The following is a 19,047-nucleotide window of genomic DNA, read 5'->3' on the forward strand; positions in this document are numbered from 1 at the left end:
AGTCCCTATTTATCTCGTTGGAATTTAAGAGCCGAGCGATATTTTGAAAATCTTCATAAGGCATTGCTTTTGGACAATAATAGCGAAAACTTGGTTCCAACAAGATGATGCATCTCAACATTATGGTCTGATTGTACTGAACTTTATGAGTACCCAGTTTCAGGGAAGTTGTGGATAAATGGATTGGCTACCTAGGTCACCTGATCTTACCCTTTTGATTTTTACAGTACAGACATTCAAAATGTCGGGTCTACGTTATGCATACAGTATGGAAGACCGAATGGAATGACCAGACAAGCATTTAATTGGAATACAAGGCATAAAAGCAGACATCTACGTGCATGGAGAAGGATTATCGAGAAAGAGCAGCAACAAATAAACTCAACATGGAAAGATGCTGAGAAAATGAGAATAAATCGAAGGAAATTGTGAGCCAACATCAATAAAACTGAACCACAGCTGCTGAAACATCGATAGTTGCCATTTGCTCCATTGGAAGTTATATGACGAAGAATGAAATGAATGAGACATGACTGGTATAACGCAAGTGATCGAAGACTCACTAAATCAGGTCTGTCATTGTCTTGGCACATGTCAGATACTGAAAAGTTTGCACTATTACTATGAGAAGTAGTTTTAGTTCAATAGAACATAAGTCATTAGTAAAATTAAGATTATATCGATTTTTCAACATGCATTACTTTATTATAACCCTATATATAACAACTACTATGATCATCAAACATATGTGTTTCTATAAGCCCGTTTTCGTCAATCCCCCTTAATAACAGAAGATTATGCATTATTCGCGAAAAGAATATATATACGCTGTTTTTATTAGAAAAGACTGCATTTGACTTGCAAATTACAATCCTTACTTTTATATTGATGGCGTAAACTAGGAGAATAAAACTGAGCTGAACTTTTGTCGACTTACAAATATGAGAAAATATAAAAATGAAAATGTGTCGAGATTAAATTGTGTGCTGCTTCGAATTTTCCAAGCAAAATTCAAATTTATGTGTTATTGAAAATGTCTTTGGGCGTGAAATTATTGAAACGACCTAGCTTCGTTTGTATAATCTTCTGAAAGTAGTGATACAGAATTCGGTGCTGGAAATTATATTCATTGGTTCATTTTATTTTATTCTATATCTCATTTTCTCGTGTGATGAGTTTATAACTTTGTTTTCATAATAATATTATGATAGAATTAACTAATCGGCTAAGTATATTATTTTAAGACGTTGGAAATTATACAAGGAATGCGATAATCATTCTCTTCAACATAGTTGATAGTAAATTGAGAATAGAAACTCGATAATGTTTATAAGTTACATTATTGATTGCCCCGGGTAATGTGAAGTTGAGATGTGGTTGATATCGATCCATTTAAAATTATAAAATGATGCAAGAAACAAAGGCTCGTGAATGATATCTGCACAACTTCAAACTAAGAAGAAGAAAATGTTCCACCAACTTCTGAGAATCTTGTAGATGTAGAGTAACTGCAGCTGAAGTGGCTATCTGATTTAAAGTCAGATTAGAGTAGTATCTGGGTAAAAAATGGCTAAAAATACTATATTAAAATGGAAAGCGTCGAATAAACCATACAAAATGGAGAGAGAAAACGATGAAACGAATAGGAAACAGATATTTCTAATAAATGCAGAAATTAAAAAGAACGTGAACAAATGAAAAACGAATGCTATCAATCTCACAAAAATTATCAGCGGATTTATAGGGTATTTGAGAAAAGTCTCTAGGATAGATATAGAACTGAAAAATGTTTGTGGTTTGTCCAGTGCAAACGCCATAGGTACACATTTTTTTACGATTTTGCCACAACTACTGGTAACATTGCTTCGAAATTTTGATCGATAGTGTTTTGGAAGCTAATACATCCAATGAATTTGTGTTTATGTCTGACTCTCATAGTGGGCGATAGTTACACGAATCGTATCAAGTAGTATTGAACATAACTTTTCCAATGTTAGATTTATTAAGCAATATTAAAAAATCATCAGCCACATTCTCCAGATTTGAGCCCCAGTCATTGGCGTTATCAGCTGATATCAAAATTTAAGCAATAGTTGTGTAGTGAATGTATGTGCGAAATTTCAATTTAACATTCTTTCACTGCCCGGAAAGAGTCAATAAAAGAATAATAATTGAGTTTTTCTTATTTACATTCCTTTTTTTATTTTTATTCCTAATGAAATAGTCAGAATCAAGATTGAATTGATGTTATTTTGTTTCAATCATGACTGAAAATTTCTTTGTCTAGTTTCGCTCAAATTTCCATTTTTATTTATTTGGGGAACAAAATCATTGGGATAGAACATTTTTCTGTTTAGTAATGTTTCAACGGGATGATCATACCTTCGTTGAAAATCCTCACGTTTCAAATTTTGTGGTAGTTTTCGTCAACTCATCCAATTCAAACAATTATATTTGATGGATACAATAGTTGATCATAAGTTGATCAAAATTCATTTCCAATACTTAGCGTTAATAATTCATATACCGATTAGAAATTAATCAACTGAAAAAGTTTTCTATTTCTAAGAAATAATTGCAAATAATTTTGAAATAAAAAATGCATGTGTCTGTAGAAAGCATACGAAATAATGATAAGTGGAAGAGACTTTGACGCTTTGGATGTGTTCATAATTATGGTCAACCAGATTAAAGACAGTCGTCATGCGATAGTATCGCCTACAATTCTCATTTATAAATAATGCAAAGAATCATGAATTTTATAGGTGAAAGATGTCACCTCATATAAATTCATCAAACCAAGTGATTGATCGCTCATACTCCACCGTTGGTGTATTTATTAATGTATTGAAAAGAACACGTGGTAAGCATCACATTTTTGTGTTTGATGAGAATGCAATGGAATAAATGAATTTCAAATTGAACATACAACATTCTTATTCACCATCTTCGTCAACAATAATGATCCTAAATGAATATCAACAATAGAATGTATACATTCTCGTGCTATTGTGATGATATTTATCCCGATACACTTGCTTCTTATGTGATTTGCATCCATTTCCATTTTATAACAAGTGTTTTAACGAACATTCAATTGTAGCTCACAACAGATGTCAGAAATATCAAAATGTACGATATAAAAATGGAAAATACTCTTTCTTGAATTACGAATTCTACAAATACCGAAACGAAAGTCTTCTACCGCAAAAATTGAAACGTGAATATGTAATTGGGTAACAGATAAAGATAACTGACTAGCTTCCAAGAATGTTCTAATTGGATTTTTCGATGATTTGATGAAATAATGCAAATTTTGCAATATAAAGTACTATCTTGAAACGCAATATTGAATAGTGTTTAAATGGATAATCGGGAGAATTTAAATCTGTTCGCAGAAAATGCTCCGAACAGATATACTTAGCAACAACCGTAATGAAAATCGATAGCTGTTCTTATAAAAAATAGTTCCCCATTCTTACATTGCTGATAATGTTTTGGAAGCAAGAATGCATTCCACAACAATGAAATGTCTGATATTAAATATTTGAAATTCGCAGTGATAATTACAATTCTTTATACAGAGAGTTAATAATACAGGGATGTATCCTTCATAGCTATATTACTTCAAAAAGTTCATTCGAAATTTTTCAACTGCTATCTAAATAAGTACCTTGGAGGCGTCTCCTTAATGACTTCCTATTCACGTACAAAATCCTCTTGAAAGTGCGAATGTGGAGACTTTACATATTTTTGGTGGTTCGCTCCTTGTTAACAAGCTGCGAAAACACAACATTTTAATTTGACTACTCAGTATAGTCAGTTGCTCATTCTGATGGACGACACCCATTCCATCACACACCCGTACAAGGCCTTGAAGAAGGTGATTCCGCACGACGCATGATGTTTAGTCACTTTTTATTAAATCAAGAAATTAAGAATCGTGACTTTTAAAAATGATCCTATGGACAGACGAGCCCAAATTTGATAGAGGAGGTATAACAAACTTTCATAACATTCACTACTGAAAATAGAAGGGACAATATCTCCATAAAAATGTATACTATCCGTCCAAATCAAGTGAATCTCGTTCAATGCTCAGAATTCAGCGATTTTAGTGTATTACCATACATAGTTTCTATCCACTTGAAATGCCGAAAATCAATCAATTTCAGAAAAAGATACTGGCCACAGTCAAATTACGAAGGAAGTAATTATTGCTCGAGAATGAAATTTTCAGCTGACAATAGGCTTACAATGTGGAAAAAAACTAGTACGGAATTTTGAGCAAAGCGCATTAATTTTGGGTCCAATTCCCTTATGTGAAATCAACAATTTGTCTTGTAGATTTGTGAATGGACCACAAACGTATGTGCATCGTTCTGCAAACATAGTGTATATGAAAAACAACAAATGGCTTTGTGATAGTTAAGATGTAGTTTCTGGAATCAGCTTCCCCTTTATGTGAGTTTGTTTGTTTGCAACTTTCCTTTGAACTGAATCAAGTAGCCAATTTTATAAAAATATCGTTCCACAGAGGATTGGAACCGCTGATTTCCGTGTTGAAAATCAAGCCAAGCACTTCCAAAACCTAACCTATACACACCATACCTGCATAACTTCATAATTCACATATGGTTTTGAGATCCGTTCCTATATCTACAATAAACGAATAGTTGCAGCGACTCATGCACCAAATCTATCTAGAGCTACGAATGAAATATTGTGTAGAAAAATAAATTATTCTCCAAAAGTTTTGCTAGTCATGATATTAAAAAAAATTTATAGGTTAATTCAAGGCTGCGGGGGATGGCGTGTTTGTGTAAGAATATGTGTGTTACCACAGTGCCTGGTTGATTAAATTGTCGTTGGAACACCATATATTATATTCGATTAGGATGAAAATAAGTCTTGTTGCAGTGCTTGAATAGTTTCAATAATGTATATTTAAACGTTATCCAGAGGCAAATAATGCATAATTGATAAATAAAGTAATTTAGCATTCGAATATATGCACTTTAGTGCCTCAATAATGTATATATATTTCCCGCATTCTGTATAATTCATAAATACGTTCTCCAGATTATACAAGATTATAAATTGCTGTCATATATTATTCAGTTTTTAAGAATTGTTTTATTTTTGTTTCGAATTACAAAAACCCGCTGTTTGTCGAGAAAATAGCTGTCACATTCGTATTATATGTTTCTTTTTGGGAAATAACAAATAGCTCATCATAAATATGGGTTTCTCTTTTCTATGTTTTTTAACCGATACAGGATAAACTTTCCATAACTTCCATATTATTTTTTCTTGTCTAACTGTCCGACAAATGGAACAAATTTCTTCCAACGTTTTGCACTTCCACCGAGAAATGGAAGAAACGAAAAGTGTAAACGAGAAACTTCCATGCATCTCCCGAATACACCCGAACTCCGCAACCGAAAGAGGAGTTGCAAAACATACATATACGGAGTTCTTGCTATTCAGACCAGTAAACGTTTCCCGGTTTTTGAGCAATACGGTTCGGTTGTCGCGCCCTTTTTCGCTCCGACTTGTGCTATTTCCTCAGTGATTTCTCTTAAAATTTTTACAGTGAGAATCTTTTGAATAGTTCGAGATCGGAGTTAATTTTTCTGCATTCATAGGTAAGTTTTATATTCCGCAACTGCAGATACTGTTACGGATTGAGTAACTATAAAAACATAGTTTCACACCCTTTCAAATGTAACATCCAGATGATTTTATGCCATGAAAATTTTAGTGACACAAAAACCATGATATTACTGAAAAAAAATTTTGGATACGGAAGTAGGTCAAATTTATCATTCTATAAATATTCAAATATGAGAGTTTTCAGATATATCAATATCAAAAAATAACCCTCACAAGAAATAGACATTATTTTCGAACAATCCCACAGATTATGAATCTGTTGATATTAAAAGGATATATAAAATATGTATTTTGTATAAAAAAGTGAGATATGGTACCAAATGGTCAAAACTCATCATTAGAAAAATCAAATCACAATCGTAACTAAACCAAATAATGATTGTGATGTTTTTCAATTTAAACGATATGTAATATGAGAAAATATGGACAACAAACCAAATTTTCAATATGTCATACAAACATTCTATTATTATTTTGAGTGAGTATGAAGTTTGAATAAGTCATAAAACACTTTATTCATTATAAATATAAATCGGTAGTCTCAAATATGAAATATAAAAATTAGAAGAAATGTGGTGTTTTCATAAAGTGACGTAACTTGTTTATATTTCTGTTTGTGTGGAATTTTGAATAAAAGTTTTTCCAATAAATTCAAGCAATCAGGTGAAGTGGATTAGAAGTAGTTACGTTGTACCGTTACTTTGCTATAAAAAGTTGATATCCAATTACGCAATTTCTGATTACATTTCTCAAATCATTTCGATTATTAGGCTTTGTCTGATACACAATGTTTCTTGAATACCCTTAGGAAGAATAGTCTGACCAATGTATTGTGGCCCTTCTTCCAATTAGGAAAAATTCATCCAAGTAACTTTAAGCAGAAAAATTAGAATGTAGTGAAGCACCGACCGGATGAAATCAACTGTCATTAAAATGATTTACAACGAAATATCGATTTCTACATATATTAGTCTAATGAAAGTGTTGTCCATATAGTTTCTTGTAATTAGGATTAGTTTTGGAATTTATGGAATGGAATTTATCCTCAGTAATATTCAGTTCAACAATGAATTGTACATAAACGTCCAACGATTTCTCATCATTATCTACGGTCTTTGACGAGTCAGTTCTATGGCGATTTTTACTTAAACCCACTCCTTGACATAGTTTCACAAACTTTGGTAATTAGAATTCTTATCATTGGAAAAGTAAGCTGCGTCTTTGACATAAAAAATTACTGAATAATGTCAAACAATCCAAGCTTCCATATAGAATTAAACGGTATTGACGGTTGTTTTTGTAGCTCAATATTTTATGAAAAACTCATATTTTATAAAGGGTATGTGGCTTGAGAAAATATGGTAAAAATTACGAGAATTGCTATTTATGTTTTGAGATAGACAAATGAAAACAAATATTTATAATTAGATATGGTTTCATTGTTTTTGAAAATAATTTATATCAAGATATACTGAATGCGTTTAATGGAACGATAGCGAAATGTCCAGTTATTTCAAAAAAACAGGCGATAACTTGCTTCGAGGTGCTTCGTGCGCGAACAACTTTGGATTTGGCTCGCCTTATAAGACCCATACAGTCAATTGTTGTTTGGTTTTGGGTTCACATGCATAGATCCATTATTAGTCACCTGTCACAATCTCGTAGACGTGTTTTGAAGCACCGGGAATGAATTGTTTCAGCATGCAATCAACCACTTTATATTTACATGTTGTCATTGTCAGGTTTGATAAATATCTAAGGTAGAAGCGTCAGGAATGTTTTTTATAAAAAACATATTATTTATTGAAATAAACATGAAATTAAGTCACCATTAAGTGTGACTTGTGGACATGTGTTACGTTTCAATGTGTAAGTTATCTGAATGGACTTGGCTTGAATCCTCTATTTTTCAAGTCATTTATCTTGATGCAATTGCTAGATTATTATGTAGAGCCAATTCTGCGGTGTCATCTGCGAATGTGGTAACTTCGCTCCCTGGAAGATCGGAGTTATAAAGGTGATATAAGGCCCCAGTACACTTCCTTGAGGCACCTCAGTTTTGATCGAATACAATCCTGTGAATTCATATTGCTGTTCTACCAAAAAATGTCTGTTAAATAGAATTTTAGATTAGGTAAAAAGGAATGTAGTAACTGTTTGAGTTTATATAAAACGCTTTCATTCCAGACTCTATCAAACGCCTGGCTAATGTCCAGGAAAGGACTGCTAAGAGGTAATATTCACTTTGCAGAGCTAAATATATCTTTTTCACTACTCTGTGTGTCACAATAGTGCCATGGGCAGATCTAACACCGAACTGGGGATTTGGAATAATATTTCTGGTTTCTAGAATTGAAGTCAGTCGTACAAGAGTTTTTCGAATACTTTTGATCTGTCTAATCAAAATTCATCTAATTTTATAAACGGTTGTACAAATCAATTATTTCATAATTCCAACTATTCGATTGAGTTTGCTTAACAGTTGATAAGTTAGGTGTTAATATAATACTTCAATTGTTTCATGGCTTCAAAAGTGGTTATTTCTCCAACTCTGGTCAATCTCAACACTTTAAAACTGTACGCCAGAGAGTTGTATTGGAATATTTAATTAATAGAACGTCATTTATATTAAACATTGAAGTTTCCATATAGACAGTTAAAACTGTATTATAATTTCAGAGAAATATAATTGGACGATTGTGCCGCCATTAAATCAGTTGATCATCATCACTTCTAGTAGCATATTATCACAGTAATGTAGTTATTCTAATCCATTCAAATTATCTTTGAAGGATGGGATGGATTTATATTCACGTTTCTCACTTATTTACCTTATTTATTCACACTTACACAAGAAACTTTGCACTAAACACTAAACTACTCACTATTTACAAATATTTTCCACAAATACTCAACTATAGACTAACTTATATCATGTTTTTAATCCACTTTCCACTATTTTGATCCGTTGACTATGACATTCAATTATTCACTGACTTTTTCGCTGATAGCGAGTATTTATACGAACAGAATTTCTCGATAAGTTGGTTCTAGAAAGTAGACAAGCAAAGAAGGGGCCTTTCTAGAAATTGACTCTATAAAAACAGTATAAACAAATCGCCACTGTAAATAAGTTATCAATATCCAAAGTTTCCGCTTAGTTCCATAAAGTTTATACCCGGCGTGCTCACCTAATTATCGAGTATATTGAAATAATCAATGAATCAAATAAACAGAACCGGTTTCACTGTCCATGTTGTGGACGAGTTTGTAGCATTACCAAACTAATAATTATACGTGTTACAATCGAACATAAATTGAATTACAAGTTTCAATAATTTAGAAATTAGATTAATTAACAGTATAAATTTTGTCGATTAGACATTTCAATCCTGTCGAAAAATGTTGCGATTGTTGTCTAGTTAAATCGATCTCCAATTGTAAATACTTTTACATCTTTTTGTTGATTATATGGACAAAATGACTAGAGAATTTGAGACAAGAATTGAGAGGAAATCGTATTTAAATATCAATTTTATAGAGAAAAAATAATGCTAGACACTTTATTCTACAAATTCTGTTACTAAATCATGATATCAACTTGAAGTTTACCTCAATACTATACTATAGTTGGTTGTGATTACAACCTACCTCCCGAGGGATTATTATAGGTAATTGTGTCCGATGTTTATTCAAATCAGGAAGAAATAACTTACAATGGACTATGCTAAAACATAACATATAATGTGAATTTGTTAAATCAATGTGTACTTATTAATGTTCAAACAAGTTTGATCTCTATCAACTTCATTCAGTCTTTTATAAGCTTCTCTGAAACTATTAATAACATCATGCAGGAAAATCTGGTGAGAGCAGTCAAATAAAACAAATATAAATATGTCGAAAGTTCACATATAAACAAGTTATATGGGTGATTCCGTTCTAACTGTGATTTTTTGTATTCAAAATTTCAAGATTTTAAAATTTAACTTTTCTAACTTTTTTATGCATATTATTCATCTATTTTACTGTAAAAATAAAACTCTAAGAGGAATTTACTACAACTTCAAAGTATCACGAGCAAGACACAAATGTCGGATTTTGAGTTCCACGGTACTGACTCATTTATCCACGGTACTGACATGGTAACTTAAGATATTAAACAACAAGTGCATCAATTTTCCTCAGTTTGATCATAAACATTAGAATTTATAAGGTAATTAGTTTAAATCATTTGTTACGACAAAAAAAATTAATAATTTATCGGTAAATTCTAGGAATGGACATGACACGGTACTGACATTCAAGTGATGTAGTATAAGTTTTCTTTAAGTGGCAAGTTATATTGTATAAAAATAATGTTTAAATATCTTAAGAATTATTCAATTAACACAAAATTTTTATTAATTGATTATTAATTAATGACTAGTACAAAAAAACAATACAGGACATTGAATATCACAGTTAGAACGGAATCACCCATATAGAAGGTAGGTGCTACGAATGATTGATACTTATTAAAGGTTCACTCACATCAGAATATCAAACGAATGTGTCCTATTACAACAGATTTTAATCTGGGAACAACAGTACTGTCTTAACAATAAGCCGCAGCCTCGAAAAGGAGTGTGAAGAAGTGAAGAAGTCAAAACTGGTAAGTTGTAGTACTGGCCAAAGCTGTGATCTTGATTATTTGGAACATGAGAAAACTGGCCCACACATTTTGTAGCTGAAATTAAGACAAAACGACAGCATTGGTTTTTGCTTCATGACAACGTTTTTCCAATTTTCCGATATGGTTTTAAAAAAAAATGAAGAGGTGATGGCTAAGAGAAAAGCGTATTTGCGGTGCTTGAAAAAATTGGAGACGAGAAGAATGTGATGAAAGATGGAACTTATTTTTTCAGTAAAATAACATTTGTATCGAAGTCATATCAAAGTGCTTGAAATATGTGAAAGAAATTTTACTGTATTAATATATTTTGTTGGGAAACCACATCAAGAGGCTGTTTGACAATTATCTATTGGGACTTTTTGTGCAACAACAATCAATCAAAATTAAAACGAGTTCTCATATCAATATATTCATATTTCAATAGTTTTGGAATTTTTTGCATTCAATTCCAATTGAAAACAAAAAAGTTCTGCTGTCATGTTGAATAGTTTTCCATTTACGTACAATATAGACATTCCGATTTTCATTTGAAATCTAAGAGATTCCGATTTTATATTGAAATAAATTGGATTTTTTGAGCCTTCATCTCTTTCAATACGTAAGTTAAATAAATTAAATTTGTCTTTCACAATGGTTCTGGTCGTAGTACATACACAAATACTGAAATTATCTTTTATCTAAAATGAAATGTATGCAATTACAAACAACGTATTTACATTTTGTATATAAAAATAATCACTCTGCGTTGTTATTGACGCCTGTCGAAACACCTTGCCAAAATACCTCAACCGATCAGTGCCTTCAGTGCTTGCGCAAAAAAAATGTTTTAATTGTTGTTTACTAGAAACTGAACTCAAATTCAATAACGAATTAAGAATATTTGAGTATAAGATGACAACATATTTGACAGTTATACATGAAAAAACTTTTTTTCCAAATGAAAATTTATCAAATTTAGTGAAAGAAAATGCGTAAAATTAAACTTTAATAAAAGTACGGTATATGTTGGGTGTAAAATGTGGAAAACTTAGCTTTAGCTCAAGTTTCTAGTAATTCTCCTTCTTCGGCATGAACAAAATTCCATTTTAAGGCTATTTTTGTATACAAAATGACTAGACTATGATTTACATTTGGTCTAGATTCCGCATCCGCGCTCCAGCCTGTACCCGATGTGTAGCTACAATCTATGTTCACAAAATCTAGAAGATTCAATTTAAAATTGTAACAGCGTATTCAATGATAGTTGGGTCAACCGATGGTGTAATAAAGAAATCGGATTTTTTGACTTCCTAATGTGATTTTAGATAGTGAGCTTACTGAACTGTCTCAAAGAAGTGTACACAGTATTCTAGAAACTTTCAGGAAGAAAATCCGGTGATTCATATATTGAAAATATTAAAACTTAGGAAAATATATGAAATAAAAACTGTGGAAAACATTGTATCATGTTATTATTTCAAAAGAATATGAATATTTGTGATAATTCTTTATTATGAATTCTCCTTAAAAAGCTATAACATTCAGTCTCTTAAAACTTACAATTTTTATATACCGACTGGAAACAACAAAAATAATATGACTAGATGAATTACAGAATTATTTTTTGTAAAATTATATTTCATATTTCTAATTCAGTACACAAATTTTCTTAATTCTTAAATCAATTACTTCGTTTTTCATGACTGAAGTTGATATCGCTCTCGGTACAATATTGAAGTTCTATAAACTTCTGATCAACTTCTTTATAGTCATTATATAAACAACATTAGGGAAGTTATGGATAAAGTTAATTTTCAAAGTAAATATTTTGTTTTCTCTGAGTAAAAGTTAAGTAAAAGATTTTTCAGTTTGATATATGGAGTTGTAAATTTGATTATGACAACATGATTGATGATGTTTAGTCTCACCATGCAACAAACTTTGGAACATATTTCGTATTAATCAAAATAAAGCTAAACGATACATAATGGGCAATTTTCAACGTATTTGTCTCGTAGATGGAAGGGAATAATGGAAAGTAGCTTTTCATCGTAAAATCTTCCTGTATTTTTGAAAATTAGTTAGACACGATGATTAATTCTACTTTACAGATACTGTTTATTAAAGAAGAAGTAAAAAGATTTGATAACATTCCTGATAACGTTGAAAAATGTGAAAAAAATATTCTGAAATAAGTTGTAATTTAGGGAACATGTCGCTTCATGACGTTTATTGATTACTAAAAAGCGGTTATTATAGGCAGTAATGAGTTCTGTACAGGACATCATTATGAGAAATACACTGCTTCTCATTTAAAATAGACGCAAGATTTTTTTAACATTCATATTTGCTCGGATAATAACGAAACTATCAAGAATACAAGGTAACATGACTAACCTATATAAGATCTAGAAATTGGCTTGAATCAAAAAAATTGCAGCGTTGACGATAACATATTTTAAGTGATATTTTCTCTATGGTAATAATGTGCTTTTGAATGGAAGGCTTTGAGTCAATTGGATAGTTTTAACAAAAATTTGATCAAGTTGTAAAATAATGACTTTACAACTTATAAGCGAAGTATAATGATCGATAATTTTCTACCGTTCGAGTGATATTCGTTACGATTATACATATCATGAATGTTCTTTTGCTGAATATTATTTTCAAATGAATTTCTGTATTAAATCGCTATTTCGAAGCGATTTAATGCGATATTGAGACGTGCTCTTACTTTTTGACATAGTTTAGAAAGTGCTAACAAACATACATTGATGAACCCACCGAGAAATAGAATTGATCAAACCACGTCTCTAAACAATGATAAGGAAAGTTTGCAACAAGATTTTAAAAATTTCGATTGAGGCCTTTTTAGTTTCATATCATCCAAACGACTTCTTCATTTTGCGAGGAAGCAATCCCCACACATGTTCTTAAGTATTTAGGCTAGGAGAATATAGTGTCCTCGTCAAAATACTGGCATTCTGACTTCTAATTGATTCTTTTAGAAATTTTGAAGTGTCGTTACAAATTGAGGGAATAATTAAATCCCGAAATGCCTATTTACGTCATAAGCCGATGCCGAACGGAACGAAGCATTTATTTTAAACAGATAGTTATAACGTAACATTTATTTAATTACTTATTGCGACAAGAAGTACTTGAATTACATCCACTATTACAATTAATTTTATTCATTACACATCTGCAGTTCTTGTCCCTAGATTGCTTACGACAGTTACACCGTACAAATCCCTCCGAAGAATCAGATTCTTCCGTTGCAATTGTTCGCAGACTGAAACGAGGATCCAAACGTTCTCTATCGGCATCAGGAGCTTTCTTTCAAAAGTATGCTTATCAACTGAATGCTGATCAGCTTCCATTGTTACAATGAATGATTCACTTACAAATTTTGTATGAATAATGCAAAAACCACTAAGAAAAAAACTGTAGGTTAGCACTAATTTATAGTTAGATTGCTTATTTACAATTCGATCCGCAACGGAGGTGTGTATTTCGCGATTTGGTCAAATTAAGTAAGTCAAAAGACGAATTTCAGCATGTCTATTATATGACGATATGTCCAAGTATTTCGGCCGCGGACCGAATTCGCCATCTGCCTCTAACAGATCCACATCCAGTTGGCAAATATTTAATATTTAAGAATGTTATGATTTGATTGTATATCGACGAGAATATTAATAAAATTATGGAATTTATTTGGAAAGCATTAAGGGGCTTTTGCAATGATAGTAAGTATCAACTATATGGAAATCGGACCGCGGAACAATCGGTGTTGATTTTAAAGAATTGGACTGGGAATATGAGGAAAAAAGATGGCACAGAGTTTGAAGAAACTACATTCAAAACCATGTGGAACCATATGGAACAATTCTACTTCTACAATAAAAATATTATGAAGCAATATAAGTTATTATTGACTCATTCAAAAGTGTTGTTTTCCAACGAGCTGCTCGCAATTCTATACGACGAAATCAGATTTCTGTCCGACAGCATCAAGTTCCGTAGAAATAACGAAAATGATGAATTCATGGAATGAAAATACTTCTTTATAAGGAATCAAACAACGAGGGTTCTGTAACAAATCGAGTTGAATGTATCCCTAAATTCAACAGAAGTTGCCAAGGAGGTTCAAGAATGTATACTGAAAGGTAATTTTCATTGAAACCAACAATTTGTCCTGTCAGATTATTTGAAAAATTGATGTCAAAATGGGACCAAATATTAAAATCAACAGATTATTTCTACGGCGTCGATCTGTTTCCAACCAACGAGCTTTCTAAATCTATTGTAAAATTATTTTGAACAATGATCTATTTCCTAGGGTTATTACTATTACTATTTTGATTCATGTCACAATAGGTATATTTAATAATAGAATTGAAAAAAAGAAACGGTGCTCAAAACCAACTTGGTCCTAAAAAAACTAGTTTGCTGATGAAGCTATAAACTATTGAGCAGTCATCGAAAAAGCGGAAACTGCCTACGAATAAAAGAATGTACCAAAAAAGTTACTGTTAACACCTTTGAAAGGAGTATCGAATAGAAGAACTAATTAACAAAAAAGTCCCAAAAATTAAAATGTTAAACAGCTTTTAGTACTGTATGTATGAGAATTGGGTATTCAGGTATTGAATTATTGTATGAATATGAAATTTGAATAAAAAACAAAATAAAATATTAGAATATTCCAGTAAGTTGGAATATACAATATCAAAAACTAAAAGATTCATTATTTTTCATGACATTCATTATAATGATGATGCTATTTACATAGGGCATCTCAATAATTAGGATATAGATTAATAATTCGTCATTACGATAAATAAATAAAACTCAATCAACAGAGTGGTTCGTGTACAAAAAAAGATCTTCGAATAATAAGAAAAGACGTAAACATTTTATGATTCTATAAACTCTATTTCAGCTAGGAATACTTTGTACTGATGGTAACTACTTTTCCTTGCAATGAATTTAAAATTTAAACAGCTAGTGAAAAAAGTGCACAAAATCACACGAAGCTTAAGTGCACTGGCACTTAAGTACTTAATTAGTGAATACTACATGTTTTTATTTAGGGCTCCTCATTAAGGACATTCTATCATGTTATATCATAATTTAAAATAGAAATCGAATCATATTTCATCATATTATATCGTGATGTTATGTAGATTACACATTTCTCATAGAAAAAGGTGCTTTTCTATTAAATCAATATGCCTCATGTATATTCTAGTAAGACTGTCCGAAACCATTCAAAATATCCGAAATATTGAACAGAAAAATAATTTTATGCTATAATGAGTAGTGATATCGTTCTACATATTATGTTTTGTCATTACATGTATTGTATATGTCATTATATGTTATTTACATCAGAATTTTCTACTTTCAAATTATTGTAAATTTATCTTTTATCTTCATTTCATTTCAATTCATTTTAACAATTTTTTGAAGGTGGGGTGAATTTTCTTTCCTCATTTATTTAAACACTAACTCTAGATTTAACTAAAATATTGTAACTTTTTCCATATTTATTCACACTCAATAAAAAGAAACCCAAGAAATGAATGAATAGACTTTCCCAGATATTATTTAAAAGAAATGAACCGCCTTCTATAATAAGTTCATAAAAAGCGCCTCCACCATTTATGAAAAACGGATTAAAGGCGCTGCACTAACTCACCGGTTTTTAAAATTCCATTGTAGGTGAACACTATTTTTCTAATTTATTCAAATTCACTGATTACTTTTCTATTTCGTTTCGTTCATTATAATATTCCAATATAAACAGAAGTCTGACTGCTAAACAAGCTGGAATTTATATCAGAAAAGACATTTGTAGAATTCTAGAAAGTAAACAAACAAAATCCAATAAATAACAACACCTCCATGAAAATAAGTACTAAAAAAGATTAAATAAACAATTCGCCGCTGTTTATAAAACACGCCGCGAATTCGCCAAATTTTAGACAGAACCAGCTCCAGGATTAATGTCGTGGACAATGTTATGCGGAAATTAACTATTCTTTCGGTTTTATCTACTTCCAAAGTAACTATATAACTACTTTGAAATACTGACTTGATTTTCATCGTTTTTTAATAATAAGTCGCTTTTTTCAGCCATAAACTTAATGCTTTTTCTGAAGTTTCACTATTGATTATTCCAATTTTCTCACGTTCAAGCTTTCCCTTAATCCACTAACTATGTTTTCGAGTTTTAAAAATTTTCAAATATACGAATGCGGAAAAAATACAAACTGCGAATTCTATATCAGATTCCCACTTTCACAACTTTTTCATTTAACGAATACTTCAACGATTTTAACTCAACTTCATATTGATAGATAAAAGCTGCTCAATTTGCGCAATCAGTATCTTTTAAAATAATAATAGTCTTATTGGAAACAAAATTGAAACAAATAAGAGATTCGATTATATAAACAAATAATAATTATTTAATTATTATTATAATGTAATTTGCTGAAGCACTTTCAGTGTGCGACTTTTATATAAATAATAGCATTTGAATAATTTCTGCGGCTCGAATAACTGAAAAGTTCAGTATTCATTGCATTTTAGGAAAAACTAATTATTATTTCAACTTCGTGGACGTCACTCAACTGTGTCATAATTATTTGACATGCTGAATTCAACAGAAACATTTTCTGAAGTTGAGTAGCAAATTATATATTGTCTCTCTCACAAACGATATGAATATCTCATTATCTTCGCCCAGAAAAACACTCCTGAGCAATACAATCGACTCAAGTCGCACGCTTGCGGTGAAGAATCTTGAACAAATAATCTTTCTTTTTCTGATCTGAAGTTATTAATCTAAGCTTCTTAATGAGTGGTCGTAGTGTAATTATAAATTTATTTTTTGATATAGAAAAAATATTAAATGAAAAAGAATCTTAAACAATGAAAAAGGGTTATAATTAACAATAAAGATGATACAGACTAAAACTCGTCGAAACAATAATTCATTTGAAATCAACATATCATTATTTAGTGTTTCTCCCTAATTATAGTTTCGAATCGCTTTTTCATAGATCTAGTTTCTGTATTCGATCTTGTTCGATCTTCAGTAAACGCAGATTTCATGGCTGGTGCAGGATTTCCAGCTGGAACTTCCATCTCAAGTTCATTCCATAGACGCTCGAAAGGATTTAAGTCCAGGTTACGCGTTGGTCAATCCATAGCAACATTTCGACATTCTGTAAATACTTTCGTACGGAAACTGTAGTATACGCACGGGTATTATCCTATATTAGGATGAAGTTCACGCCAATGGAACCAGCGTAGGTAATAACTTTATCTCCTAGAATTCCGCCTATGTATCGGCTCGTCGTTAATCCCCCCAACTCGTTTTTCGAATCTCTTTAAATGATCGCCTAAACCATCCAATAGCCTCCTCCATAAACTACGTTATATTTCATGCAACACTGCGCGAATCTTCCTCCAGGTCTTCTGTAGATTCGTTTTCTTCTATCGCTACCAAATAGGCAGACTCTGATTCCATCTGAGAAGAGAGCGGAGCCCCATTGTTTTCTGACAAATCGTAGAAGGGCTGCTCTATAGGCTGGGGTCAGTAGCTGGCTTTTTTGGCTTGAAGTTAGCCGTTTCAAGTATTCTTCTGACTACATAGTCACTCACAGTCACTCCTGGCGATTCTCTGAGCGATTTTTAAACTGATAATTGAGATCCCAATTTTTCAACGATGTGCTTACAACGAATCGGTCATTTCTCTGTGTTGTGCACCTTTTTCTCCGAAACCGCATCTGTGATGAAAATTACCTGCCTCTTAGTAATGACGGTAAACTCTGGAAACAGCAAACTGACTCATATTCACTAGCCACTTGTCGCTGACTCTGGCCTTGTTGCAATAGGGTGACCGCATGGACAGCTGTATCACTAGCTGTGTCCATTTTCAGGCAGAATTATTATTTGTTGTTAACTGAGATGTATATCAGTTGATGTTTGATGGCTAACTGATAGTGGTGAATCAGGTAGATAACTTTTTGTAAGGGTCAGCACTATTGTAAACAAGCATTAAAACAGTGGTTACCAATCATAACATATGAGGATGTGTGAGGATTACAGAAATATTACAATATTTTATATTATCTTAAAGAAAATTAGATTTTCGTGTCGATGTGTTCCAGGAACGAAAACTAATAACTTGAAATATATATAAGTTATCAGTTCAAAGTATTTGAAGTGGACATGATTTTATGCCTTACAAAAGATTGTATTACACATACAAGGGCTTTTTATGTTCACAGAAATGCCAAGTTACTTTAATATAAAAGATGTTCTTGTGAATTTTAAAAGAAAAAATATCTATGAGGGCGTTTGAAAAGTGGCTTATCTATTGAAAATTTATTATATTCCATAACATTGTTGCGAAAAATACAAAATACCTCCTCATTTGTCTCAAATCACTTTTTAGTAGCGATTTTTTTGTAAGGGAATAAAACGTAACAAACAAAATTAATAAAATACCACAGATAAGACAATAAATTTTGAAGCAAATAGGGTAATTTCTCTGAAACAGTAGTGGACAAATAGAATAGGGGGAATTCAATAATGAAATGAAACTCTGTTTGGTAGTTTTGTTGGCACCAAAATATTTTTCCCAAATAATTAAAGAACATGACACTGTAGCCATTACCATTCCTCGAATGAAGTCC

At 31.5% G+C, this 19,047-nt stretch overlaps 1 protein-coding gene across 2 annotated transcripts in view; it reads left to right on the plus strand.

Moving 5' to 3' along the window:
- Nucleotides 1–5,466: 5,466 nt before the first annotated feature.
- Nucleotides 5,467–19,047, plus strand: part of LOC130895245 (protein O-mannosyl-transferase TMTC1-like) — a 310,078-nt gene continuing 296,497 nt past the window's right edge. For both annotated transcript variants that reach the window (XM_057802455.1, XM_057802456.1), the window contains exon 1: nucleotides 5,467–5,648. The gene's annotated coding sequence lies outside the window, so the exon portion shown is untranslated. The remainder of the gene's footprint in view (nucleotides 5,649–19,047) is intronic.

Source organism: Diorhabda carinulata, chromosome 6 (assembly GCF_026250575.1).
Source record: "Diorhabda carinulata isolate Delta chromosome 6, icDioCari1.1, whole genome shotgun sequence".
In the NCBI taxonomy this organism is placed as follows: domain Eukaryota; kingdom Metazoa; phylum Arthropoda; class Insecta; order Coleoptera; family Chrysomelidae; genus Diorhabda; species Diorhabda carinulata.